Raw genomic sequence first — 7,226 nt, forward strand, 5'->3', positions numbered from 1 at the left:
AGGATCTATCAATCATCTCCACATTATCTTGTTGGTCAGGGCCTCGTTGCTCTCTCTGCCTTTATAGATTTCTCTTTAAAGACTCTAATAAAAGCAGACACTGTCACATCGCAGTTGAGCCTTTCGGCAGGTCAATTTAATAAATGTGCCTACAACATCAGAAAATTCAGCTAGTCTGGAAAGACAGTTCTTCATGGCTTGTAGATTCAAATAGACACACATGCTGCACCGAACAGCATTTAATGCACAACTTCTCTAAATACAATATGAAATTCCTTGCTCTCAGTGGCCCAACTAAATGGTACTGAATAAGACTTGCCAGTATTATTGGAATATAAATTAAAGTTCTCTCCATTCCTCCCAAATTTGTCCTTGGGAGTGGTTCAGATCCCATATTGATATAAATGACCTGAGTGGAGTGTCAAAGGCATTGTTAACTAGAACCTCGTCTGACAGGCCCAATTTACCAAGAGCTGCGTAAAAGTCTGAAGATTTTTATATCATTAGCACTGATTAAAGTGCATCTGATAAGCTTGATCAACCTTCTGAATATCCTCTAAGGCTGGTCATTGATCTAAATTTATCTAAGTTGAACTATCAGATATTAAGACTTGGTATTACTTTGATTTAGTGCCTTTTCATAGTGCTTTTATATTTCAGACGTGATTATAATGAATAATAATAATAATAATAAAAAAAGAGTTTTAACAGAGGTACTCTGAGTCAAATGAGGCATTCTCAATCTATGGTTTTAGGCTAAGTAGCTCACACCACTGTAATTTTATTCATCCAGATGAGACCATGGTCAGACAATGGGCATAATGAATTAAAATTTATTGAGAGTTAAAATTTGTAATATTTGATGTAGTATATTATTTTGTAGACCTAGAACTGTTAAAGGTATTCAATAAATATGAGTATAGTGCCTCTGCAGACACCGTTGTGACCAATCAAATCTGAGTTGAATGTTGTTCATATCATACAGTTGTTAATATTCTAGCAACTCCAAAACCCGAGAAAGAAAGGACATCAAAATTTATGGTGAAAATATAAACTTCCACATTTTCAAGTCATGGAGGAAAGACTAATTTTGAAACCCTTTGAAAATGGAGACATTCAAGAGATTTACGGCAAGGCTTGTAATAGAGCCGTATAAAGCATAGTGAATATTATAGCTTCATGGGTCCTGTGGTGTAGCTCCACCTCCAGGCTGAGTGAGCCCTGTGGTGCAGCTCTGCCTCTAGGCTCAGTGAGCCTCAGCCAAATTATCTACAATGCATCCCTACAGTGCACTGTTAGGAAATGTGTGGATACCTTTGTATTTGATGTTTATTTAAATGTACGAGTTTAATTTTTAACAGTTGTTCAGAGAATATATTGATTAATATTGATTAACAAAAATAGATAATATGTGTTTTTATATGGCTAGAAAAATATGCCCTTATAAAGGTTAAAAAGAAAAGACCCTCAAAATCAACCCCAGGGGACAAATATTTCCCCTTAATAAAACAGTTTTGGACCTTAACAAAACTGTACAGTTTTGTGAGGTTTTTTTGTTGCTTTCTTGACTTGTATTGAGACGTAATGATTTCTGCCTAGAATTCCTCCAGACATGTCCTTTGTGTGCCACCCTGAGATAATCAGGACTAAAACATAATCCTGTTATCCTCCTTTATGTATTTTAAATGCATAGGCCAGACTTAGAATAAATCATGTTTGTGGAGACCAATGACTAGGCCTCTGGAGTAGGTAGAGGAGAGAGGAACAGGAAGGAATTATTCTCTTTGATGTGTTCCCATGGAGCATTTGGCTTTAGTTTTCCTCTACACATAACCTTTAACAATGAGCCAGGAAGAGAGAGAGACAAAGAGTGCCAGGGTAAAAGAGAGAGATGACAGGAGGGAAAAAATAGGGTGAACGAGGGTCAGAAGCAGATGATACCTGAGAGGGATTTATTGTGTGAAATCAACATTTCCATGGTGCAGCAAAACCTAAAGTGGAAGTTCATGAATGTGTTTTCGTGTGTGCAAAGGATTGTGTGTGTGTGTGAGAGAGAGAGAGAGTTTGAGCTTGTTTGCACATGTCCAAATATTTTATATACACATATATACATTTTACCTTATTGATTAGTCTACACTGGTATTTTAGTTCTAAGCATATTGCATTTATATAGGCACAAATCTTTGCACCATATTAAAGGGATAGTTCATCCAAAAATGTTCTTTCTTTCTTTTCACTTTTTTTCTTCTGCCTAACATCCTAAGGATTTTTAGAAGAATATTTAAGCTCTGTAGGTCCATACAATGCAAGTGAATGGCTACCAAAATTTTGAAGCTCAAAAGCACATAAAGGCAACATAAACGTAATCCATAAGACTCCAGTGGTTAAATCCAAGTCTTCAGATGAGATATGATAGGTGTGGATGAGAAACAGATCCATATTTAAGTCCTTTTTACTACCAAACTCCACTTTCACTTTCACTTTCAATTTCACATTCTTCTTGTTTTTGGTGGTTTTCAGTCTTTGTTAATGTTGCCACCTACTGGGAAGGTAGGAGAATTTATAGTAAAATATTGATCTGTTTCTCACCCACTTTTGGCCAGTCCTGTCTGGTCCAGTGAATGTGGGTTTGTGCCCATAGGCGACGTTGTTGCCGGTGATGTCTGGACATAATCTTAAACACGGCACAAACTGACCAAAACAATAACATGACCGCTAGCTGTTAGCTACTAGCTCATTGTGCTGCATAAAGCAGTTGTTGCATGGTGATTTTACACAAGTGAAAAAGTTGAATTGGCCTGGTTGTTTTAGAAGCAAGCTTCCAGTAGCTGGTCAACTAAATAAAGTGAAGCTTTCAAGCAGAGTATAGAGTTAACATAACAAAGTCCAGGGCACTCTCCCGCCCATTGCTCGCCGTGTGCGACCAACAGCTGAGACACTTCCTGAGAGACATTTTCGTTTCGCTTATCGCTAACGAGTGGACCATCTGCACCTTGTTTATTGACCACAGCGTGGTTTTGCCCACAGCCATTTATTTTTTCACAATTTGAAAGTCGTGTGAACAAATGATACTGTTATCGCTGTTACTAACTTTAAAACTAGCAGGAAATTCAGTGACGATTCTCCCTGACCAATCAGTGATCTGCAGGATTTTGACGTCACATTTAGTATCGGCTTGGCTCGCTTGGAACAAAAAAAAGCATCAGGTACCAGGTACAGTGGATACAGTGGAGTCGAGTTGCGTCAAAGTTGTACCTTGCAGTGGAAAAGCCCCATAATATTTTTCAAACTGCCCTTACTAAGCCGGTATTGGATCCTGTGCCTGTAGGTCGTCATTTTCGCTCTATTAATTCAGCCACAGTCAAGAATTTTTCTGACGCTTATATTATTTCTCGATTAACCTGTACAATTATGTCTCCCCCTCCTTGTTTGAGTTGGTATGCATGTTTAATGCAGTCTAGTGTGATATCCTGGACTATCCTTGTCCTATTTAAGCTAAAAAAACTCAAACTAGAGCACAGCCCTGGCTCAATAATGAAACTTGTGCTCTTAGACAGAAGTGGAGGAAGGAAGAGAGGAAGTGGAAAAGAGACAAACTTTGTTTTTTTATTTTATGAAATCCTGAGGGGTTGTATGGTTAATTATCAGCATGCTGCTAAAGTTGAATACTCCTCGGATCTTACTTCTAAAAATGCCCATAGTCCAAAAGTTTTATTCAGTACTATACATTTTGTACTTAATCCTGCTGTAACACAGACTCAGGTAAGTTGGGATCCATTAGCAGTTTCTTTATTGAGGTACTCAGGTGTACAGGCAAGGGTCAGGCAATGGGCAAACAGGGTCAACGAAGGCAGGCAGGCAGAGTAAACGTAAGCAGGCAGAAAGTCAGGGCAGGCAGCAGACTTCAGTACGAGGGAGACAGGCGTAAGTTCTAAGTAGGCAGGTGGCAAATAAGCGTGGTCAGGCAGGCAGAACTAGGTTCGGTAAACAGGAGATCAAGGTTGGATATAATGACTGGAAACGCTCAGAAATGTAGCCGGGGCAAACAAGACTTCGCAGTGTTTCAATGACTGAGCGTGGTATAAATAGAGAGGGACTAAATGGAGAACAGCTGTGTGCTAATCAAACCAGGTAATGGAACTGCGGGAAATTGTTAGAACTCAGGTGAGTCAGATCTCCGGTGGCCGATCGGGGAGGCGCCTTCACCGGCATTCGTGACAGAGCCCCCCTCCTGAAGCGAGGGCACGATCGTCGTCAGGGTCTGCCTCGAGGTCGAGGGGCCGGTTTCCCCGGATGTCTCCTGTGAAACTCCGAGATGAGGTTGGGGTCGAGGATGTCGTCCGCTCTGACCCAGGACCTCTCCTCTGGGCCGTACCCCTCCCAGTCCACCAAGTAATGGATCTGGCCCCGCTGACGACTGGAGTTTAGTAGTTCTCGCACCAGAAACGCCTCTTCGCCACCCACGATCAGGGGAGGGGGGCCAGGGTTCACTTCCTCCTCCTCCGACCTCGGACCACCGGCGGGTTTTAGCAGTGAGACATGGAAGGTAGGAGAGATGCGGTAGTTAATGGGCAGTTGGAGTCGCCCTGACACGGAGTTGATTTTCTTGGTTATTTTAAAGGGACCCACGTACCTGGGACTGAGTTTCTTGCAGGGGAGGCGCAGGCGAAGGTCTCGGGTCGAGAGCCAAACCCATTGACCCGGAGAGTAATCAGGACCTGGGCGGCGATGACGGTCGGCTTGCTTCTTGGACCTGTTCACTGCCCGCTGGAGGTGAACGTGGGCCTGATCCCATACCGCCTTGCTGCGCTGGAGCCAGTCATTAACTGCGGGGATCTCCGACGGCTCGCCGGACCAGGGGAACAGTGGAGGTTGGTATCCCAAGATGCATTGAAAGGGTGTTAAGTTGGTTGAGGGTTTGTGGATGGAGTTCTGGGCGTATTCGGCACACGGGAGGTAACGGCTCCAATCTGATTGGTTGCGGTGGCAGTAGGTGCGAAGGAACTTTGTGATTTCTTGGTTAAGTCGTTCCGTCTGACCGTTAGACTGGGGGTGGTACCCTGATGTGAGGCTGATATTGATACCCAGTAGCCGGAAGAAGGCTCTCCATACTCTTGAGGTAAACTGAGGTCCCCGGTCCGAAACGATATCCTCGGGCAGCCCATAGTAGTGGAAAACACACTAGAAGAGGTGCTCAGCGGTCCCGAGGGCTGTGGGGAGCTTGGGTAAGGGTATTAAGCGGCATGCCTTGGAGAATCGGTCCACGACAGTTAGGATCGTGGTGTGACCTTGGGAGACGGGCAGGTCTGTGATGAAGTCAATGGCGATGTGCGACCAGGGGCGTTGTGGTATGGGCAGAGGTTGAAGCAGACCTGCGGGGGCTTGTTTCGGGGTCTTAGCTACGTTGCAGGTGGAGCACCTGTTTACGAAGTCGGTTGTGTCATCCTGCAATGTCCCCCACCAGAAACGGTTTCGTAGGAGGCGTACGGTGGCAGTAATGCCGGGGTGCCCAGAGCTAGTGGCATCATGCACCCAGCGAATTACCCTCTCTCGGAGGCTGGGTGGTACGAATGTCCGGTTGGGCGGACATTCGGGTGGAGGTGGGTCAGCGTCGGCTTCAAGGTAAGATCCTTTTAATTACACTTTCTGTTTGATACACAATCGTACAATACGTTATTTTCGTTGCCACTCTGGGTGTAGGCACTCTCTCCCCGAGGCTCTGAGGCTGCTGCTCTTTTATGCCACTCTCCTCATGCTTACTGCAATTAGACACAGGTCTTAGACATAATTTAGCTCAGGTGTAAGCGCCCTTACCGCTTTTCTCTCCCGGACGGGCGCTTGACCACGCCCCCGCTGCCACATACCCCCACCGCCCGACTCAGGCCGGGGCGTCATCTGGCCTGCCTACCACTCCCCCCCCATTTCTGGAGAGGAAGTCAGCGGCAGCCATCTGCACTCCCGGTCTGTGGATCACCTTGAATTTAAAAGGCTGGAGTGCCAGATACCAACGGGTGATCCGGGCGTTAGTATCCTTCATGCGGTGAAGCCACTGGAGTGGGGCGTGGTCCGAGCAGAGGGTGAAGGCCCGCCCCAGCAGGTAGTAACGGAGTGTGAGGACCGCCCACTTGATGGCCAGACACTCCTTCTCCACGGTGCTGTACTTGGTCTCCCTCAAGGAGAGCTTCCGGCTGATGTACAGCACCGGGCGCTCCTCCCCCTCCACCACCTGCGAGAGCCCCCAGCCCTCAGCCCCCAGACAACCTCGCCCCTTCCCTCGTCATTCGGAGCAGCCGAGGATGGCCCCGGCTCCGCCTCCCCCGCCAAAGCATCGCACATCACACATCTCTTCACTTCCCTGCAGGACCCATCCGCACAAATTCCCTCCAATAAATTTCTAAAATTCGGCCAATCAGTTCCCAAAATTAGCGGATGGGTGAGGCGGGAACTAACCGCTGCCTCCACATTATGGTTTTCTCCCCGGAATTAGATCGCCAAAGTCACCCTGGGATACTTGTGAACATCCCCATGCACACACCTCACCCTCACCCGTTTAGCTGAGCCCAAAGCCCCGGGTTGAACCAAGCGTTGGTGGATGGTGGTCTGGTTACAGTCGGTATCCAACAATGCTTGGTATGTACCCCCCTGGATCCTTACCGGAATACGGTATGCTCCAGCCCGATCGGGGGCAGCCTGCGGGACATCGGAGACCCGCACCACCGTCCCTATTTCCATCAGCGGACACTGATCCCGGAAGTGGTCCGGGTCTCCGCACCTCCAGCAGACCAGCCCAGGCACCACGGCCGCACCCGTGCTGGCGGGCGCCCCCACCTGAGGAGGAGAGCGGCTGAAGGACGGGGAAGGGGTAGGCGGGTTCTCCCACGGCCGGGAAGTTGGTCTCATGAATCCTCCGCACCTGCGGGGGGCAGGAACGGACCCTGGGGAGAGAGCAGAGTGAGAGGGAAGAGGGGAGGGGAGAAAAACAGGGGAAGACACAGGGGAAGGGGAGAGAGAGAGAGAGGGCTCATCCGCCCTTGGAATTGCCGCCATGTGGTCCTCCGCGAGTCGTACGGCTTCCTCCAGCGACGCCGGGCGGTGGCACTGGACCCACTCCGCCGTTCTCCGGGGCAAGTGCTGGACAAACTGCTCCAGTACCACTTGATCGACGAGCTCCTCGACGTCGCGGTCCCCCGCAAGCAGCCACCTCCGACAGGCATCACGGAGCCGCT

This window comes from Xyrauchen texanus, chromosome 25 (genome assembly GCF_025860055.1).
Source record: "Xyrauchen texanus isolate HMW12.3.18 chromosome 25, RBS_HiC_50CHRs, whole genome shotgun sequence".
Lineage (NCBI taxonomy): Eukaryota > Metazoa > Chordata > Actinopteri > Cypriniformes > Catostomidae > Xyrauchen > Xyrauchen texanus.